Raw genomic sequence first — 22997 nt, forward strand, 5'->3', positions numbered from 1 at the left:
GATTAAAGATCCCACATCACACAGGCCAATAGGCAGCCAAACCTGATGACATCACGGCTTCCGATTGGCCCGCAGGAAATTTGAAATGCCGCCATTATTTCACCACTGCTAGCAAAAGGGAGCAGCTAGCGGCACCTCATACAGAGGTAAGTACCTCCAGAAGCAGGGAATCTCCTAGCTGAAATGAATGAGATTCAGCTCGGGAGACCCCCTGCTTAAAACCTATGTAAAATTTTTTTTTTTTTTTAAAAACCGAGGCTTGGATTGCCGTTTTAAAGTGATCCTTCCTTTCGTAGCTCTAGCCCAGGCCTGCACAACACGCATCCCGCCTGCACTCAGTGGACGGCCCGCGGCGGCTTTCCCTGTCCTCGCTCCCGAGCCTCCTCTCCTGGCCGCGAGCCGCTATCCCCCCTCCTCTCCCGGCCGCGAGCCCCCCCTCCTCTTCCGGCTGCGAGCCCCCTCTCCTCTCCCGGCTGTGAGCCCCTCCTCTCCCGCTCGGGAGCCGCGAGCCCCCTCCTCTCCCGCCCGGGAGCCCCGAGCCCCCTCCTTTCCTGCCCGGGAGCCGTGAGCCCCGAGCCCCCTCCTCCTCCTCGAGCCTTCTCTCAGGACTGCATGAGTGTGCTAGTCCTGCCTGCTCCATGAGGTGCCATTGGGGGGAGGTGAGGTGCAAGGTGGGGGGGGGGTGAGGTGCTGTGGGGGGGGGGGGTGAGGTGCTGTGGGGGGGGGGGTGAGGTGCCAGGGGGGGAGGTGAGGTGCAAAGGGGGGAGGGGCGTGAGGTTCAAAGGGGGGAGTTGATGTGAGGTGGGGGGGAGTGGATGTGAGGTGCAGGGGAGTGATGTGAGGGGCGGGGGGGGAGGTGAGGTGCAGGGGGGGAGGTGAGGTGCAGGGGAGTTAGTGAAGTGAGTTGCAGGGGGGGAGGTGAGTTGCAGGGGGGGAGGTGAGGTGCAGGGGGGAGGTGTAGTGGGGTGATGTGAGGTGCAGGGGGAGAGTGAAGTGAGGTGCAGGGGGGGAGGTGTAGTGGGGCGAGGTGAGGTGCAGGGATGTGATGTGAGGTGCAGGGGGGAGAATGAGGTGAGGTGCAGGGGTTGAGGTGCAGGGGGGTGAGATGTGTGTCGTCTGCAATGGGATATTGAGTGTTATGTGGAGGGGGAGTATTGTGTATGGGTGAGGGGGAGAGATGGGGGAGAGATGGGGGTGTGAGATAGAGTCTCACAAAGGTTTATGATGAGGGGTGCAGGGGGAGATATGAGGGGTGCTGGGGGAGATATATGAAGATGATGAATGCTGGGGGAGATATGAGGATGATGAGGGGTGCTGGGGGAGATATGAGGATGATGGGATGCTGGGGCAGATATGAGGATGATGAGGGGTGCTGGGAGAGATTGATGAGGGGTGCTGGAGGAGATATGGGGATGATGATGATGATGAGAGGTGCTGGGAGAGATTGATGAGGGGTGCTGGAGGAGATATGAGGATGATGATGATGATGAGAGGTGCTGGGGAGATATGATGATGATGATGATGATGATGATGATGATGATGATGATGATGATGATGATGATGATGATGATGATGATGATGATGATGATGATGATGTTTTTACCCGTGCGGCCCGAATCTGTTTTTCTTGGAGCAGTTCGGCCCTTCCCACTTTACAAGTTGTGCAGGCCTGCTCTAGCCTAAAGAGAACTTGTTTTGTTTGGCCTATGGTAGCAGCATTATTAGTTAATAAAGATACTTGGAAAGGGTCATTAATACCAGGTAAGATTGTAATTAAACAGACTCAAAGAAAAAAGAAACATGCTCATTTTGAGACAGAGCAAATAAGTGAGATTGTACTGTAAGGATGGTTTCACATTTTTAAGGAATTAGTTACAGGTACGGGTTCTGTTCCTGTGCGCAAGTTGCACCATAAATTGGAAAGTTTGTTTAAGTAAAGCAGCAGTGGTATGAAAGGAAGCAGTGTTTGCACGTTCTGATCCACTTTGTAAACTAGACTTGCTTTGCTATGCAACCTTACACAGGTTCTTATGCGCTGATATATTTGTGCGCTGATATATCTGTGCTAAAAATGCGCATTGTATGCATGAAGACTTCATACATGTGCCGCATATTTATTTATTTGAACTTACTTTTGAAGCATCCGGTGCTGTTGAATACCTTATTGATACAACTGACATTTGGAGATGGGTGAATCCGCCCAAATCCGTTTTCCGGATTTTCGCTGATGTTACCCCCAAAATCCGGTTTGTGGTGTAAAATCCGCGAACGGATTTGGGCAATTTTAATCTGCGCGGATTCATCAAAATCTGCGCGGATTCATCAAAACCCGCCATTGGATGTAACCTATGGACGGATTTGTAGAATCCAGTCCGCGGATTCAGCAATCTGTTGGCAGAATCTCAAGAATCCGCCAACGGATTGCTGAATTCGCGGATTCAGTTTCACAAATCCGTCCACGGGTTGCAGAATCCGTGGAGTGTACTGGTAATAATAATAAGAAATCCGCAAAACGCAAACTGCCCTTTTTGACATTGATCCGCTGAAATCCGCACACCAATGGTACCGGCCGATCCACTGCGGATCCAAATTCGGCGAAACAATTCGTCCATCTCTACTGGCATTAAAACAGAATTATGTGTGTTTTTTTTATTTGTAATTATGTAGTGTTAGCAAATATAAATGATTAGTGTAATATTATTTATTATAGCCATACTATGAATATAATACACTTGGTTAACTTGTATCATGAAACATCTGTGCTGTACGGAATACATTTTTGGGTTGATAAAGCGCATAGAAACGTCATTCTGCACTAACAATCTTAACAGCCTTTTTTGTGTTTACATCAAGTTGAAGTTGGAGAACAATTTTGACACACACTCCTTTTTTTGGCGTACAAAAACATTATTTTTTAGTTCATACCATTAACATCTGTATGCCAAAGAGCAGTCATTTTCTGTGCCGCTCTAGAAAAAAATTGGGGGGAGTAAGGGGGGGGGCGCAGATGGAGAAATTTGAGCTTAGTACAGTAAGCGCACACAAGTATAATTGAAATTAAATTTTCAGTGTGCTAATTTTTCCCCCAATAAGCAGTTTGTGGTGCTCAGTACATAGACCCACAGTGATCTTGTTATAGACCTAATTTTCTCTGAGACACTTCCCATCCACACCAGTTTTTCATCCACTACTGTATATAATCAGGGAGTCCAGCCGTATCAAATAAAGTGGCGAACAAATGTGTATTCCCTCAATTCAAATGTGAATGGCATTGTGGTTGGTTTTCTGTGGTGCCCGGAGTATTGAGAACTTGAATATCCTATTAATTTAAAGCTACATGTGATGTGGCTCTACAAACAATACATGAAGTGTAACAATAATCACTATATATTCATAGATATTCTGTTCTATTTTCTTTATATTGTTTGACAATTTCCACAATCTCACTCATGTATATGAAAAATATTTTTATACTTCTATTATAGTTTAAATAGTCTTAAAACAATATGGCTTCTTAGACCACTATACTTAATGATCAGATGACACTTGGAGAGACCTCAGTGGTTGGGAAGGCTCATGATAAACAACATTTTTTATTTATTCTACATTGGTCTGAAATTTGTAACACCACTGGGATTCTTAAAAGAAAATAACGAGATGATGGTTGTAAGTGTCTGATTGCGATTTCTGAGAACATACTCTGATTTAATATAGTGCATCTATTTTTCCAGCACCAATCACATATTGTCATTTATATGGCAGTTTAATCCACTTTGGAGAACTGACAAGCATTACCCAATTATCCCATATGAATTGATTATGTTGTCACACGTAAAATTACAGCTTATGTTATCAATGAAAATATATCTATCTATATCATCATCATCATCATCATCATCATTATCATCATCATCATCATCACTTTATTTCATACAGCGCTCAGTATAGTATATAGTGTGTGGTACTCAGCACATAGGATTGTTACAGACACAGTCCCTGCTCAAATGAGATTACAATGTATGTTTTGGGATATCTGAGATTTGACCCAGATTCCCCTGCTTCAAACTCAGTGCCATTGTTTTACTGACTGAGCCCCTCCTCCTCCTCCTCGTCATCAGCTGGATGAAAGCTCTGCCAGGTAGTGCAGTTGCAAGCCTCACTTCTCCATGTTTCTCCTATATATACATATACAATTTCATTTTTAGATTTGGCACTATATGTAGAAGATAGCCATGTACATTGTAAAACTTTTTTTTTTAAGTCTGTGGACTGTAATAATTATGTACACAGAAACAGCTTTCACAGTCATAACTGGCGTAAGAACATACTACAGTACATGGCCAAATGAGAAGACTCAAGAGAAACTGCACATCTGATAGACTATATCAAGAACAGTCAAGTATTCTAGAGAGGGGGTTTTAGATAAAGAATATGATCGACAACAATTTAGGGTAAGCCAGGAAAAAGTTGAGGCCCTAGAGAGAAAAGATTTACTTATAGAAAGACATGGAGCTAAACAAAATATTAAAGAACCTAAAACAAAAGAAAACATTAAAGAATGTTGGCCATTTATCACTCAATTTAATAAATAAAGTGAAAGATTTTAAATAAACATTGGGGCATCTTAAAGTCAGACCCTATTTTAGGTAAATGCCTACCTGATTATCCACAGATCATTTACACTAAGGCACCGAATTGAAAAAGTAAACTAGCCCCCAAGTGCCTTTAAAGAGCATACTATTACTATGACTGGCACCGTGGTTAAATGATAGATCTAAAGGTTTTCAGTTGCCATGACTGTAGGGCATGTGACCATGGCATTAACTAAACAGATCATTTTTATTCTAAAGGAACAGGTGAAATTTTAAAAATACTGTGTTATATTAATTGTCGGTGTACTTATGTTGTCTATCTTTTAGAATGTCCAATCAGACCATTAAGAACTAGAATAGTGGAGCATCATCGTAATATTAGGATAGTCTTGGAAACACATAATGGGGTCTATTCACTAAACAGTGATAAGTGGTTTAATGCATGATAAATGCCCTTATACTGTAGCACGATATTCACTAAACAGTGATAACAGTGCAGTATCGCGCTCTAATGGATTTTTAACGACCTTTAACAGCTTGAGGCAAAAAGTCATCTGACAAGCCCAAAAAAGCCAAAAATCACTTTTTTTGCTAGTAATTGCTATTCTTAAACAGTGATAAGCTTATCGAACTTTAAAATCTTGCAATATTTTGTCACCAGCTACAGACTGGTGCTAAAGATATTGCAAGATGCATAAAAGCATTTTCTTTCTTTATTTTTCTGCACAGGATTGATACCGGAGGACAGCGGGGACCCCCAGGGACTCCAGGTGGTCCCCGTGGCTAACCGCTAAAGGTAATGAAAGGGTTAAAAGCAGGCACTGATTAGTTGTTGGTACAGGGGGTGAACCTTGTAATTGTCCCAGGGTGGGTGTTTAGGTCTTGCGGGAGGGTGGCAGTAGAAGTTACCTCTTCCTTACCTTAGCGGTTACAACCGCTAAGGTAAGGAAGGGGTTAACCCTTCACGCTACGCTCCCGCAAGGCCTAAACACCACCCTGGGGTAACTACTACCTTTACCAACCCCCTGTACCAACTACAGGAATATACTACTGGGTATAAGGGCTATTAACCAAAGATGGCTAGTAGCACTTTTACACATTAAAAAAAAATACATTAAAATAAATATAACCCCTCCTCCCCTCAACACATACTTTACAATAATGGGCAACATGACTATATCCAGATATGGATAATAGTGCATTTGCGCATTTAAAATTGAAGCAGCCAGCATAAAGTAAATAAAACGTGCACTTACTCCTGCCAGGATGATGACTGTCCTCATCCTCATCCCCGTCCTTGACCTCCATTGGCAGCAACATAACAATAAAAAACACAATCTAATGGCCACTAACCCCTTAATCATTTTAGCGGTTAGTAACTGCTATAGTAATTAAAGGGTTAACCCCTCCTCCCCGTTACCCACCCGGGAGGCCTAACAACTCTCCCTGGGGCAACTACCCCCACCCCACCTACCCATTGATTGGCACAAGTTGTTCGATTTCGCATTTTTTTAAACTAACTTTAAAAACGTGTATTTTTTCCTTAGTGAATACCGTTTTTACCGACATTTTTTATAGCGCGATAAATCAATACAAAGTCGATTGGCAATGCCCTGATTTTATTGAAGTTTAGTGAATAGGCCCCAATGTCTCTTTACATTTAAAAAAAAATACACAATTTCAATTGTAAGGGGATTAAAAATAGGAAAACAAAAAGAGAAACAGCGCAAAAAACCTCATGGTGTAGTATATAAAATTATATTGTGATCAAAAACAGGTGAGTATTGCACGTACATCAAGATAAATATTTACTAGCAGGACATGTATTTGGACATGTTACCAATCTGTGGACTGCAACAAATGGTGGGTTGACAACGATCACCGGGTCAATTCTCCTCCTGCATTTCCCATATGCAGTCCTGGTAAAGCTCCACTCATTCAGACAGAAGCCTGCTGCTGTAAGGCGTGGGCACGATAACTGCTGCAGGAAGGTAGGCTCTCCCTCTGGTTCCTCGGCGTTCGATCAGCATGCACGGCATCCACAGCGTGCGCGCGCCGATGACGTCATCAGATGACGACGGCAGATGTCTCGCGCGGCCAGCAACCAGCCAGGAAAAGCCAGAGATTGTCCCGTATGAATGGTATAGCAGATTAGATAAAACCACAAAGGGTGATATTAGGAATGCGCCCTCTTCATCCAACGCGTTTCGTACACAGAATGTACTTCGTCAGGGTTTTCGGAGGTCTCTGATTGGGTGCTTGATATACCTATACCCCTCCTGTGATTAGCTGTTGATTTTGAGTCCAGCCCCTCACTGAGGGAAGGCGTAATATATATGGAAGCTATTCTTACACCTTATTAGAACATATACATAAAAACAATCAAAATTTTATTAGTAAACCACTAAAAATAAAACTCCATAAGGAATATCACTAAAAAATAAAGAGACATAGATTAATATAAATAAAAAACGGCATGAAGATATTACCTAATAATGTTAAGCAATGATAAGTGACTGATAGAAGAGGAAAGGACAGAAATAGACCTTTCCCAGGAACACAAAAGAAGGAACAGAAACACATACTATATTTTAACTTGTTAAAGATCCATATCATACTAAGAAATATAACAAGAACTAAAAACAATTAAAAGATTCTTGTTAATTAATCTAGAAAAAGTAAAATGAATACAAAGACCAGACATCAATTTCCTCATTTAATCCTAATGGAGACAATGTTTGCATCTTATAGATCCATAAGCTTTCCTGTTTAGAAAGTATCTTGTCTCTATCACCACCACGTCTCCCTGCAGGAACAATCTGGACACCAATATATTTAAGAAGACTAGAATCACTAGAATCATGTGTTTGATCTTAAAGTGTTTGGAAACACTATGATTTTCCAGACCAAGTCGGATATTTCTAGCATGTTGCAGAATTCTAATTCTAAGATAACGTTTAGTACGTCCAATATATTGGTATCCACATGGACACTGCAGGAGATATATTACATGCGTGGATTTACACGATATACAATCTTTCACCACAAAACTCTCTTTTGTGGTATTTGAGGCAATTTTTTTGCGTTCTGGATTGAGCATTTTACAAGCTTTACTTTTTTCGCAGCTGAAGTTACCGTTGGGTTTCTTAGGCAACCATGGGATCCCCAGCACAGAATTAATTGGGGGTCCAATATCACTTGGTGTCAGATAAAAAAGCAAGCCTCACCCTGACCTAAAGTACAGCATACTACACCAAAAATTACTTCTATCTAAATAAAAATTACATTATACACACATGAAAGCATAGAAGCATAGCTAAATAAAATTTTTAAATACTGCAAAACAAGCTTTTCCAACAAAATCATCTTACCCTCTAGAGTGCGCCTCCGCGAGGTGCCCGCTATTTTTTGTATATGTCCAGCAACAAATAAATAATCATTTTTAGTGACCCAGCAGCATCAGCTTTTCATTCAGCATCTCCACTACAGCAGTGCTTGGCGCTTTTCCCCAGCTGGGGATTCCCTTTCCTGATTAAGGGGTAAATTGATATCAGAATGCAATTTCAATGTATTGGCTATGTATTTTGTTGGCAACGGAGGACACAGGGATTTTGCTGGCGAAGGGGCTTCATATTGATGAGGTTAGTAGAACTTTATTTATTTTATTATGCTTGTTAATGTGTTTAATAATGGGCAAATAATCTATTATCCATATCTGGATAATAGTTATTTTGCACATTATTGTACTGTATGTGTTCGGGGGGGAGGGGGGTTTGTTGTATTTAATGTATAGGACAGGTTTATTTTTTTTACATACAGGGTTGTTTCCTTAGGTCTGCGGGGACCTCTGGAGACCACCTGAGGTCTCCTCGGACTTCTCACGGGTAAACAGCTGCCGGGTCCACGGGGGACACCTGCGGGGAAGAACCGGTGGCCACACATGTGATGTGGGGGCACCGCGGACCTGTAGGGACCACCCGAGGGCACACAGACCCCCGTGGGAACTACCCGAGGCCCCTCAGACACCTGTGGGTTTGACCTGGGGCCCACCAGACACCCACGGGCCTACCCGTGGAGACCCCATTGTGGCCCATGGTGACCCACAGAGACCACCTGGTGGACAACGGCGCCTGGCGGGAACCACCAACAGGCCTCCAGACCCTGTTTGAAACCTTGTGCTGGGCTACTGTGAGGCTTACAGACACCTGTCAGGGCCACCGGGGACTCCCGTGGGCCTGGGGTATTAACCCTGTATGTAAAATAATAAATCATGTATTTATGGGGGGGCACAGGGGGTGAGTTATGTATTTACTAAATATAATGATGTTTATTGTGCGGCTGTGTATTGTTTTTATTGTGGATACTGGGGGTGGGGGAAGGGGATATTGGGCCCAAGGGTATGTGGGTAGGCCTCCCGCCTGGGTAGTGGGTGAGGGTGGTTAGGCCTCACGGGGTGGGGGGTAGTGGGGGAGGGTGTATAGGCCTCCCGAGTAGTGGGTGAGGGTGGGTTAACCCCTTAATGACTGTAGCGGTTAATAACCGCTACGGTGATTAAGGAGTTAGGGGACATTACATTGGCTTTTGTTATTCTTGTTTATGTTTTGCAGCATCGGAGGGGGCCATGGACGGTGATGAAGATGAGGATGGCCTTCATCGTGGCAGCCGGACATGGGTGTATTTATTGTATTTATTGTGCTTTATGTATTTTAAATGGGCAAATTCACTATTATCCATATGTGGATAATAGTAATTTTGCACATTACTATACTGTATGTGTTACGGGGGCTGGGTTGTATTTATTTTAAAGTATTTATGTGTTTTTTCATTTTGGGGGGATAGGGGCACAGAATTGGTACTGCTGGCCTGCGCGTAACACCTGAGGGTCACCGCCGGCCTATAGTATCATTGCTGTGCACCCCAAAAATTTAATTTATGTACTGGGGGTATAGGGGTTGTTGGGGGCACAGGGGGTGTATGTTGTTTATTACAATGTTTATTGGGGGCAATTGTCCCCAATAAACATGCTATTATGCCTTAACCCCTTCATTGCCTTAGCGGATAGCCACTATGGTAATGAAGCAGCATTAATGTATTTTAATAATATTGTGCGGGAGCAGGGGGTCGCCTGAGCTGAACCGCATTTATTTCTGGCTCAGGGACCCCCTGCTTCCCGACTTACAGGCCCCGGTTTGGGGCATCGGTACCAGTGTCGCCGCCATCTTTATAGCGGGCACGTCGCGTATGGGATGCTATAAAGATGGCGGCGACACTGGCACCCGATGAACCATACCGGGGTCTGAAACTCTGGAAGCAGGGGGTTCCTGATCCACAAATCAATGCGGTTCAGCTCAGGGGACCCCCTGCTCCCTGTCATATTCTCTAGCCTGCTGTTCCCATGCTTGGCCACCGGGACTGCTGCCACTCTCAATGTCTGGTTCTAGCCTGCAGTACCTATACTTGCCCACCGGGAGTGCTGCTGCTAAACTAAGGAACATTCCAGACTCTGATACCTGACACCTCTGCACCTGTGCTCCACCTCCCAGCCTGCCTATATAAACCTCCCTTTCCTGTTCCTCTTTGCCTGTTTATACTGGTTCCTTAGCTTCTGCAAGGTTCCTGTGTTTACTGCTGTGCTAGCTATTGCTATCCTCCTGTTCCAGTTTCCTCGTTGCCGACCTCTGCTTGTTTCCTGACTTCGCTACCTGCCACCTGCCTCGGACCCCTGCTTGTTTCCTGACTTCGCTCCCTGCTGTTCCTGCCACTGGGATCCACTTCAGCCAAAGTCCAATCCTTGACAGAATAAACAGGCCCTAACATGGATTCCGCCGGAACAGACCTGGCCCAGGCTCGGACACTGCAGGACATACAACGTATCATGGTTGGTTTCCAAGAACAACAAGGACACCTTATCAAACGCCTTTGTCACGTGGAAGAACAGGATACCCTCCGGAAAGAACGGGATGCCCGCCAGGTAGAACGTGATGCCCGCTGGGAAGAATGTGTCGTCCGCGCGGAAGGATGTGCCCTCCGCTCAGAGGAACGAGCTGCCGCCGCAGAAGCTGAAAACCGTGAACTACGTGCAGCTTTAATCACCGCATCTGTTCAAAAAACTCTGACTGTGCAAACCACACCCCGTGTAACCCTTCCGGAAAAATTTGGAGGAAAAAGACAATCTTTTCGGGATTTCCTTAATCAATGCAGACATGTGTTCAAGCTTCAGCCTACCATCTATAATACCAACGAAGCCCAGGTTGGACTGATCATAACCCTGCTCAAGGATGAGGCCCTTGCTTGGGTCTCCCCTATGTTAGAACAGGATAGCCCACTACTAAGGGACCTGGAGGAGTTCATCGATGCCATGAGTCTTATTTTTGATGATCCAAATCGTAGTGCAACCACTGAGGCAACTCTGAACAATCTTCGTCAAGGAAGACGCTCGGCAGCTGAATTCCGCAGATGGGTTAACGATACTGAGTGGAATGAGGCCGCGCAGAAATATAATTTTCGGCAGGGTCTCTCGGAGCAAGTTAAAAATGAACTAGCCCGGGTGGAGACCCCAGAGAGATTTCAGGACTTTGTCCGTTTATGCATCCAAATTGATCGTAGGCTTACGGAAAGACGATTGGAGAGACAGGGGTTCATGCCAAGCAACCCCGGGTTTAGAGATGTCAGTACCCCAAGACGTTCCAGGGAGACTGAGGAGGAGCCGATGCAAGTAAATACACTGCGGGGACCCATCTCAACCGGGGAAAGGAATAGACGCCGAACAGAAGATCTCTGTTTATATTGCGGAAACGATGGGCACTATCTCGCTGATTGCCCAAACAAGTCCAGCGGTCTTCTTTCCAGAGCCCTAGAAGAAATCAGCTGCACGCTATTTCAAAAACTGTTCTCTCTGCTTCTCAAAGGAAAGATAACCCTCCTTCGCTACACCCTCACCTCCTGGTTCCTATTATCATCGAGGAAGGAACACATCGTTTTTCAACCACAGTAATGGTCGACTCAGGGGCGGCAGGGAATTTTATGGACATAGAATTCGCCAAGAACAATTCGGTATCATTTGTAGCCAAGGAATCGCCAGAAAGGATGGAAGTCGTTGACGGTTCTCCCTTGAGCTCTGGACCTGTTACCCATGAAACCAGCAACTTAACACTAATCATGGAGCCCAATCACCAGGAGAAGATTTCATTTGGTCTCATTACATCACCTTTGTTTCCAGTGATTCTGGGAATTCCATGGCTCATGATCCATAACCCACTAATCGACTGGAAGACCAAGACACTCACGTTTCCCTCGGAGCACTGTCAGCTAGCCTGTCTACCTAAAACTCCTATACCAGAGTGTGTAGGAATACATAAGATTTCTTCGTCTCAAGAAAATCTTCTGCCGGCTCCTTACTCTGAGTTTTTAGATGTGTGTGACAAGAAGAACGCGGATACGCTTCCCCCACATCGCTCTTATGACTGTCCCATTGAATTATTACCGGGTGCTGCTATTCCGTTTGGAAGAATTTATTCCCTCTCAGAACCGGAATTGAAGGTCCTCAATGACTACCTACAGGAGAACCTATCAAAGGGTTTTATCCGACCCTCTACTTCTCCAGCAGGCGCTGCGCTCTTCTTTGTGGGAAAGAAAGACGGTTCTCTACGCCCCTGCATTGACTATCGGGAACTAAATAAGATAACGGTGAAGAACAGGTACCCATTACCTCTGATTCCTGAACTATTGGAAAGAATTCGGTCAACCAAAATCTTTACCAAATTAGATCTCAGAGGAGCGTATAATTTGGTCCGCATTCGACCCGGTGACGAATGGAAAACAGCCTTCTGAACCCGTTATGGGCACTATGAATATCTGGTGATGCCTTTCGGACTCTGTAATGCCCCTGCTACCTTCCAGCATTTAATCAATGATGTCCTCCGAGAGTTATTGGACCAATTCGTAGTGGCATACCTGGATGACATCCTAGTCTTCTCAGATAACATCATGGATCACCAGAGACATGTCCGAATTGTCCTTGAGCGTCTCCGTAAGTACAAATTATACATCAAGTTAGAAAAATGCGAATTCGAAAAAACCAGCATGCAATTTCTCGGTTACATCATCTCTCCCGAGGGTTTGAGTATGGACCCAGGCAAGATTCAAGCCGTGGTGGAATGGCCAATCCCTCGGAATGAAAAGGACATTCAGAGATTTGTGGGTTTTGCCAATTTCTATAGACGTTTTATTAAAAATTTCTCTGGCATTATTGCCCCAATCACCCAACTCACACGGAAGGAATTCCCCTTCAAATGGTCTCCTAAAGTGGATGCGGCATTCGAACAATTGAAGTCACTCTTCACATCTGCCCCTATCCTCATCCATCCAAATCCAGAATTACCATTCATCTTGGAAGTGGATGCATCCGACTCCGCTGTTGGTGCCATTCTGTCACAAAGAATTGGACCCAAGATGCTCCTTCATCCATGTGCCTTTTATTCATACCAAATGTCAACAGCTGAACGAAATTATGACATCGGAAACAAAGTACTCTTGGCTATAAAAGCTGCATTCTCTGAGTGGAGACATCTACTGGAGGGGGCCAATCACCCAATTACGGTCTTTACGGATCACAGGAACTTAGAATTCATTCGATCCGCAAAGAGACTGTCTGCGCGACAAGCCAGGTGGGCTCTCTTCTTTGCAAGATTTCAGTTCCACATCTCCTACCGCCCTGGCTCCAAGAATGGAAAAGCCGACGCCTTGTCACGGTCCTTTCCTAATCCTAGTTCAGACAAAGAGCAAAAAGAAACTATTCTTCCAAAAAGAAATTTTTTGGGCGTCACATTCTCCGCCGATCTCCTCACACGAATAAAGGGAGCCTACTCAAATGACTCTTTTCTTAAAAACCCTCCTCCGGAAGCAGAACTATTTCTATGTGATGGTCTCTGGAACTATAAGGATCGTCTGTTCGTCCCTAAGGAGCTAAAATTAGAGGTGCTCCAATTAATGCACGACTCCCGACCCGCTGGTCACCCAGGTGTCCTCAAGACACAGGAACTGTTGTCTCGCTCTTTTTGGTGGCCTAAATTAGCACAAGATGTTAAAGACTATGTCCTCTCCTGTGAGACTTGTGCTAGGACCAAGACCCCTCGAGCATCACCTGTGGGTTTACTGCAGCCCCTTCCGGTTCCAACTCGTCCTTGGGGGTCCATATCAATGGATTTTATTGTTGACCTGCCCCGATCAAGTGGACATAATACCATCCTGGTAGTGGTGGATCGACTTACAAAGATGGCTCACTTCATTGCAGCACAGAATCTTCCTTCTGCAGACCAGACAGCCAAGTTGATTGTGAAAGAGGTGTTTCGGCTTCACGGGGCTCCTGATGAGATCATATCCGATAGAGGGGTACAATTCACTTCAAAATTTTGGAGGACCTTCTGTTCCTCTCTAGGAATTCGTTAAAATGTATCTTCTGGCTATCATCCACAATCCAATGGCCAGACAGAAAGGACCAATCAGACTTTGGAACAATACTTTTTGTTTGTCATCTCCAGGATGACTGGATTGATTTCCTACCATTAGCTGAGTTTTCATACAACAATTCACATCATTCTTCGACTCAGAAGAGCCCCTTTTTCTCAAATTATGGATTTCATCCAACCTTTATTCCTCGTTTTCCATCTTCGGGCCCCATTCCGGCAGTTACAGAGAAACTGGAGACTCTGCGAGACATCCAGGAGACCCTCAAAGAGACACTTCGTGAGACAGAGTAAAGTACAAAAGAGCAGCAGACCCTCCCCAGAATTTCAAGTCGGGGATAAAGTCTGGCTTTCTACAAGAAATCTACGTCTAAAGGTTCCAACCATTAAATTGGGCCAAAAATACATCGGGCCATTTCGCATCTCAGCACTAATAAATCCAGTGTCCTTCAGATTAGAGCTTCCTGAGACCATCAAAATACACCCTGTGTTTCATTCTTCTCTGCTGAAACCTTTCTGTGAGAATCCGTTTCCTGGACGGAGACTTCCTCCCCCTGAACCCGTCCTCATGGATAACGAAGAGGAATTCATTGTGGAGAGAATTTTGGATACCAGGTTACACCGAGGGAAACTACAGTACCTGGTTCACTGGGGGGGCTATGGCCCAGAGGAAAGATCTTGGGAACCCAAAGATGTTGTACATGCTCCGCGACTAGTGAAAGCTTTTCACCGGAGATATCCAGACAAGCCTAGCAAGGATCGTCCGGAGAACGCTCTTGGGAGGGGGGAGTAATGTCATATTCTCTAGCCTGCTGTTCCCATGCTTGGCCACCGGGACTGCTGCCACTCTCAATGTCTGGTTCTAGCCTGCAGTACCTATACTTGCCCACCGGGAGTGCTGCTGCTAAACTAAGGAACATTCCAGACTCTGATACCTGACACCTCTGCACCTGTGCTCCACCTCCCAGCCTGCCTATATAAACCTCCCTTTCCTGTTCCACTTTGCCTGTTTATACTGGTTCCTTAGCTTCTGCAAGGTTCCTGTGTTTACTGCTGTGCTAGCTATTGCTATCCTCCTGTTCCAGTTTCCTCGTTGCCGACCTCTGCTTGTTTCCTGACTTCGCTACCTGCCGCCTGCCTCGGACCCCTGCTTGTTTCCTGACTTCGCTACCTGCCGCCTGCCTCGGACCCCTGCTTGTTTACTGACTTCGCTCCCTGCTGTTCCTGCCACTGGGATCCACTTCAGCCAAAGTCCAATCCTTGACACTCCCGTACACTATTATTAAAAATACATTAATGCTGCTTCATTACCATAGCAGATAGCTCAAAGGTAAGGAATTATTGTTTATTGATATGTGTGTTTAACTCATAGTTTAGATGTGCAGAGGGTCTCCGGAGCTGAACCGCTTTGGTTTTAGGTCCGGGGACCCCCTGCTTCCCGAGATACAGGCCCCTTTATGGGGTGCCGGTATCCCTCTGCTTTGTTTACATTCCGCGGTCACGTGATCGGGACATTTAAATGCAGAGGGATACCGGCACCTCATAACGGGGCCTGTATCTCGGGAAGCAGGAGTCCCCAGACCTGAAACCAATGCGGTTCAGCTCCGGAGACCCCTTGCACATGTACACTATGAATAAAAATTGATTAAATTTTTTTTTTATTTTGCCGATGTTTGCGCAGAGAAAGCAGCAGATCTCTCTCTGCTGCTGGCACATCTCGGCAGGGGACGGCGTATCGCCAGGTTATCGGCAGACCGACTGTCTCGCCACCGGCTATTCGGCGTGTTGCTTTCACAGTGATTCACTAGGGATTCGGCCCTTCCTGCATACTGCGAGGGCAACACGCCAAAATCTTGCTGATATTGAACCCCTGCCGAGAGTGCTTTTTCGGTGCTTACTGCATCGAGCCCTTAGTCTTCTGCTCTGTATCTGTAGATTGAAATTAGTATCAATGATCTAATTATTAGAGTCCAGATTGTGGTGGGGTACTTATAGTCCAGCAGGTGTAGGTGGGGGCCAGAGACTCCTGACAAAACCGCTTGACAGAGAAACGCGTTGAGTGAGTTCACAACAGCCCCATTGGAGACTCAGGAGAGGACCAGTGCAGAAGGAGCGTCTTCTTGGTTACCTCCAGGAAGTGACATCATCGGTAGACGAGGCTCTTTCGAGGGTGGTGAGAACGCGACTCGCTGCGCAAGTGGGAACCACCGGTATAGCACTACCATTGTTTTTATTGATTTTATCTGATGTAAGCATCTAATTCAGAGGGTCATGGGTGGGCTTTATTAGCGTATATAAAGTTTCATTACCGTCTGCACTATTATTGCCTTTTCCTTTCTGGGTCACCGGTACGAGTGAGACAGTCACCTCATCTGCAGCAGTTTAGGAAATGCTTGATTACTCCACTGGTTTGTGAGTATAACCATTGGAGATTGCACTCATTTATCCTATCTTGTTTTGATATACTACTCTATGTCAATTTATCCCTCTCTCCCTGGTACTTGTCCTCCGTTCACCTGGTTTGTGGACTCTAGCTGATCTGGATATCAGAACATATCTTGTTCAGGGTTAGAGTGGAGGAGTATATATATTTTATCAATTTGTCTGTATTCACTTCAACACTTGAATGCATATTGTTTTTTGACACAATTGATTTTCGATTTTGTTCTATTGTATGACGCAGATTACTGTAACCTTCTGCTGTCCGGCCTTCCTGCCTCTCACCTGTCTCCCCCAGGATCTATCCTAAATACTGCTGCCAGAATCGCTATACTCTTTCCAAAATCTGTCTCAGTGTCTCCCCTGCTGAAATCCATCTCCTGGTTTCCTATCAAATCCCTTATCAAACACTCAATTCACTTCCTCACTTTTAAAGCTTTACACTCTTCTGCTCCTCCTTACATCTCAGTCCTAATTTCTTACTATACACCATCCTAACTCTTGCGTTCTGCTCAAGGATGTCTTGTCTCTACCCCCTTTGTATCTAAAGCCCTCTCCCGCATTAAACCTTTCTCACTGACTGCCCCACACGTCTGGATTGCCCTTCAACTCAATATCCGATTAGCACCCTCTCTATCGACCTTTAAGACCCTTCTTAACACTCCTGCTTAAGGAAGTATATGAGTAGCTCCATGGCTGATAATTTACACCTCATACATAAACTTTGGCCCCTTGCAGACACACTTACTAGAACGCCCTCCTACTGTCTCTGTACGTTCTTCCTACCAACCAATTAAATTGTAAACAGGGACTCCTTTTCCTAAATGTTAGTTTTATGTCTGACACACTTCTTCCCTTTATGTGTTATTTGTATTATTTGTTTTTATATGATTGTCACGTGTATTACATCTGTGAAGCGCTATGTACATGAATGGCGCTATATATATATAAAGACATACATACATATTACTCTCTCTAGCAGGTGATGTTGAAACTAACCCAGGTCCTCCCATTTCAGCTCTGTCCCATGCCCCTGAGAATTCCACCTTTAAATTCCAAAAAGGGCTATCTGTCGCCCATATAAACATCCGGAGCCTGCTGCCCAAACTGGATAAACTAAGGGCATGGTGCCTTATGCATAAACCCAAAGCCATCGTTCTTACAGAAACATGGCTATCCTCTAAAACCCCTGATGCAAATATCGCCATTCAGGGATACTCCATTTTTAGGAGAGATAGGTCAAAGAGAGGAGGAGGGGTGTTATTTTATATTGCAGACACCTTACAATTTACACTGTTACATTGCCTACCAAGTCCACCCTCTTTTGAAACTCTAGTTGGCAAAATCTGCCTCCCCTTTTCTAAGCCCATCTTGCTTGCTGGCATCTACCGCCCCCCTAAAGCCCCTCTACAATCCCTGACTGATATCACCCAATTTCTTGCCTCCATTTCCTCTCTGAATGAGAAGAGTGAGCTGCTAGTTCTAGGGGATTTCAACTTTAATTGGCTTGACCCTAAAAACCACAAAATCCAGATACAACTCAAGTCACTTAACCTATCGCAACTCATTTCCCAACCCACACGGATAAACCTGAAGTCGCATAACCATTCCTTGCTAGACTGGATTCTCTCCTCAAACCCCAGCAGAATCCAATCCTCTGGCATCCTTCCTGATATTTTCAGTGACCATGCAATAGTGTACTGTGTAAGGAAAATTAAACCGCCCCATTCAAGCCCTAAAGTTCTCCTCACTAGAACATTTAAAAACTTTAACCCACAACAGTTTCTGGATGACCTTACCAACTGCCCATGGCACAGAACCGATTTAATTCCCGACCCTGATTCTGCGCTCGACTATTTCCAATCCGAGTTCTTAAAACTCTGCGATACCCATGCTTCACTACACAAAATAAGGGTACGGGGGGCCCACCTTCCATGGGTTACACCTGACCTTATAGCACTCTACCAGTTCAGGGATGCCTTGTGGAAAAGCTACAAAGTAACTGGCACTACCAAGGATCTCAATCACTACAGATGCCTGCGGAACGTGTGCACAAGGCAAACAAGGTATGCAAAAGCACAATATTACTCTGACAATCTCCACCAAAATACATCAAACCCAGCTAACTTCTGGAAGGTTATCAACAATATATTCCAGGCTCCTAACCATCAACAACCAAGTAATATCACTAAGGGGGATATTACTCTGACAAACCCCACTGACATTGCAAATGCATTCAATGATTACTTTGTGGGGTGTGCCACTAACTTATTAGCGAAACGCAGCACAAACCCCAAACCTGAATCTCATCCTGGGAGTACCCCTATAGTCCCACCCCCTCCCAACACTGCCCACAATTTTCAATTTAGTTCAGTATCTGAAGAGGAGATTACACAAGCGCTCCTCAAACTAAAACTAAGCAGCCAATGTGGACCCGACTTACAATGTGAACCCGATCTAGGTTCCTACGACTTGGTGCCCCAGCCATTGCCAAACCAATTGCGTCCATAGTCAACTCTATCCTGTCTGCAGGCCATATCCCTAAGACCTGGAAAACTGCCAGAGTTGTCCCAATCTTCAAAAGTGGGGACAAAAACACTGTCTCAAACTACAGGCCAATCTCACTTCTCCCAATTCTATCCAAAGTTATGGAAAAATGTGTCCACTCCCAATTAAGCGATTTCTACACCAAGACAAATTTCCCTAGCCAATTCCAGCCTGGGTTTCGTCCCAAACACTCCACCGTAACTACCCTGCTAAAAGTTTGCAATGAAATCCAGTGTGGAATGGAACGGGGACAACTCACTGGTGCAGTATTCCTAGATTTTGCAAAGGCTTTTGACACAGTTGATCATGTTATCCTACTTAACAAACTCCAGAGCTCTGGAATAGGGAAACATGCTTTAAACTGGTTTCAGTCCTACCTATCAGGAAGATCCCAACATGTGTCCATCTCAGGCTCTAACTCCAACCCCCTGGATATCACCTGTGGTGTCCCGCAAGGCTCTGTTCTGGGGCCCCTACTCTTCTCAGTGTTCATTAATGATCTTCCCACACCTTGTAAGGAAGCCTCAATACACATGTATGCAGATGACACAATCCTGTATGCACACAGCCATAGCCTCTCTGACCTTCAACACATACTTCAGTCTGAATTTTTGAGACTCGAAAACTGGATTTCACAAAACAAACTGTTTTTAAACACTGACAAGACTGTAACAATGGTATTTGGGACCAAGACTAAATTTGTAAAGCTTCCCGTGACTGAGCTCCAGATTAGAACCAACGCTAACACCACCCTAACACCTGTCACTAGTTTTAAATACCTGGGCTTATGGTTTGACTCCCACTTAACATTCGGGATGCACATTGATACCCTGACAACCAAGACCTATGCCAAACTAGGGGTACTTTACAGGAACAAATCCTCCCTAAGTCTCCTGGTCAGAAAGCGTATTGCACAGCAGATGCTAATGCCAATTATTGACTATGGAGACATAGTATATGGCTCGGCTCCTCAAACCCACCTTAGCAAACTTGACACCCTCTACAATTCAATTTGTTGTTTTGTTCTCCAATGCAACTACAACACACATCACTGCGAAATGCTCAAAGAACTAGATTGGTCATCACTAGAGTCTAGGCGCAAAGTTCACCTTTCCTGTCTCACCCTCAAATACTTTCTGGGCAAGCTACCCAGCTACCTGAACAAGCTCCTCACCCCTACCACATGCAGTACCTATCACCTGAGATCAGACTCCAAAAGACTATTCATGGTCCCAAGACTCAACAAAGTATCCGGACGTTCCTCCTTCTCCTTTCGTGCACCCCAAAACTGGAACAACCTACCAGAGACTCTCATATCCACCACCAGCTTAAGTTCTTTCAAATCTAAGGCTGTCTCACACTTTAATCTGGTCTGTAACTGTTTCATACGCTCATAATATATATTTTCTTTAACTGTGCATGCAATGTCTTGTATATAATGTATACCTTGTTCATTTATGTAACTGTATTTGTAACCATGTATTATTTTGTTTTACTCTGTGCCCAGGACATACTTGAAAACGAGAGGTAACTCTCAATGTATTACTTCCTGGTAAAATATTTTATAAATAAATAAAAATAAAAAATACATATATGACCCTGTGTCGTTTGTACTGCCCTTGGGATGAATAGTTATTTTTAAAGCTCCTTGTATTGTCCCCGAATATATTTGTATATGTTATCATATCCACTCTTAGACTCCTCTTTTCTAATGTAGACAAATCTAAATTAGCTAGCCTCTCCTCATAAGTCTGACTTTCCATCCCCTTTATGAATTTGGTGGCTCTTTTCTGCACTTTTCTAGTTCCATAATGTCTTTTTTTATGGAGTGGCGCCCAAAACTGTACTCCATATTCAAGGTGTGGTCTTACTAATGCTTTATGGCCCGGCATAATTATATTTACTTCCATACCATCCATTACATGTTTAATGCAAGATAAGACCGTATTTTCCTTTGCAGCTACTGCATGACATTGGGCACTATTGCTAAGCCTGCTGTGTACAAGCAGTCCTAAATCTGTCTCCATCAAATATTCCCCTACAGTAATTGTTCCCTGTTTCATTTGTAAGTTGCCTCTATATTGTTGTTTCCCAAATGCATGACCGTATATTTATTTGTATTAAACCTCATCTGCCATTTACCTGCCCAAGTTCTCAGTCTAACTTTGGGAGAGAAATTACATCCTGCTCTGATTTTACTAATTCAAGTGAAATAAATAGTATAAATATATGTGATTAAATAGTAGTGATATAGTAATGGATGATACCAGCACTGTTAACAAATGTCACAATTAGCTCCGTCGAACAGGATCATCTGTGGTTAATCCTCCATAGAAAACTCCATGTGGGGAAGAAACACAGACACAGAGTACATGGTGCATTAACGTGTTACTCCAATACACATACAACACAGAGGGAAATGCCAAACTCAATATCCCCACTGGTAATGTGCAGGGATTGACTTGGGGCGCACTCCAACCCTACTCCGGTCTCGTCAGCCGCCCGTCCTGCCCATTCTGCGAGCTCACATGCGTATGATTTCCGCAGCCTGCTCAACTCACTGGCAGACCGTCCGGGACCTCTGACGTCAGCATGCTGAATTGCCGTTGGGTTAGTACGTGGAATCCAATGTCCAAAAAGCCAAAACGCATTTGGTTGCTGTCTACAAGCACTCCTAATTCCGTCTCCGTCAAGTAGTCACCCAATGTTTCCCTGTTTCATTTGTAAGTTGCCGGTATATTCTTGTTTACCAAATGCATGACCATATATTTATCTGTATTAAACCTCATCTGCCATTTACCTGCCCAAGTTTTCAGTCTATCGAATTCCTTTGGGAGAGAACTTACATCCTGCTCTGATTTTACAACCTTACACAATTTAGTGCTATCAGCATAGATGGAGACTTTGCTATTTATACTGTATCAACCTCAAGGTAATTTATAAACAAGTAAAAAGCAGGAGTTCTAGTACCGATGCTTGAGGCATTTCAATCACAACTTTTGCCCAGCTTGAAAAGGTTCCATTTATGACAACTCTCTTTTGTCTATCCTTCAACCAGTTTTCAATCGAGGTGCAAATATTTTTACTTAGTCCAATTTCCTTTATTTTGTACACTAACCTCTTATGTGGCACCGTATAAAAAGCCTTTGCAAAATCTAAGTACAGTAGATCACATCCACTGCATTACCCTGTTCAAATTCCTACTTACCTCTTCAAAGAAACTAATAAGGTTAGTTTGGTATGACCTATCCTTCATAAATCCATGCTGACTACAGCTCAACCCCCTTATAACGCTGTGCTTGGGGTCCAAAGAATCACATTGCGTTATAAGCGGATCGCATTAGAAATAATGTACAATTGTATGCATTGTACAATAAAGTATTTAAGACACCAATAACCGTGTGGTGAAGTATTCATACATACGAAAATTGGGAGCCACGCTTGCATCGCTTTATAAGCGGATTCGCGTTGTAATGGATCGCTTTATAACGGGGTTGAGCTGTATTACTAATAATTTTGTTATCCAATGGGTATTCCTGAATATTATCCCATACTATACCTTCAAGTAGTTTCCCACTATTGCAGTCAGGCTTACAGGTCTGTAATTCCTCGGTTGTGAGCTAGCTTCCTTATAAAATCTAGGCACCACGTCTGCTTCACACTAATCTTGTGGTACTGAGCCTGTGGAAATGGAGTCCTTGAATATTAAATGTAATGGTTTGGCTATTGCTGAACTTAGCTCCTTAAGAACTCTTGCGTGCATGCCATCGGTTCCAGGTGCTTTATTTACTTTAATTTTATCAGACCGCCTATGCACTTCTTCCTCAATTAACCAATTGTTCGTTAATATAGAGGTTGTGGATTCCTCCTGTTGCACTATTTTTGCAATAGATTCCTCCCTGGTAAATACAGATGGAAATAATTTGTTGATACCTTTGCGTTTCCCCCTTATCTC

The sequence above is a fragment of the Ascaphus truei genome, chromosome 4, assembly GCF_040206685.1.
Source record: "Ascaphus truei isolate aAscTru1 chromosome 4, aAscTru1.hap1, whole genome shotgun sequence".
NCBI lineage: Eukaryota > Metazoa > Chordata > Amphibia > Anura > Ascaphidae > Ascaphus > Ascaphus truei.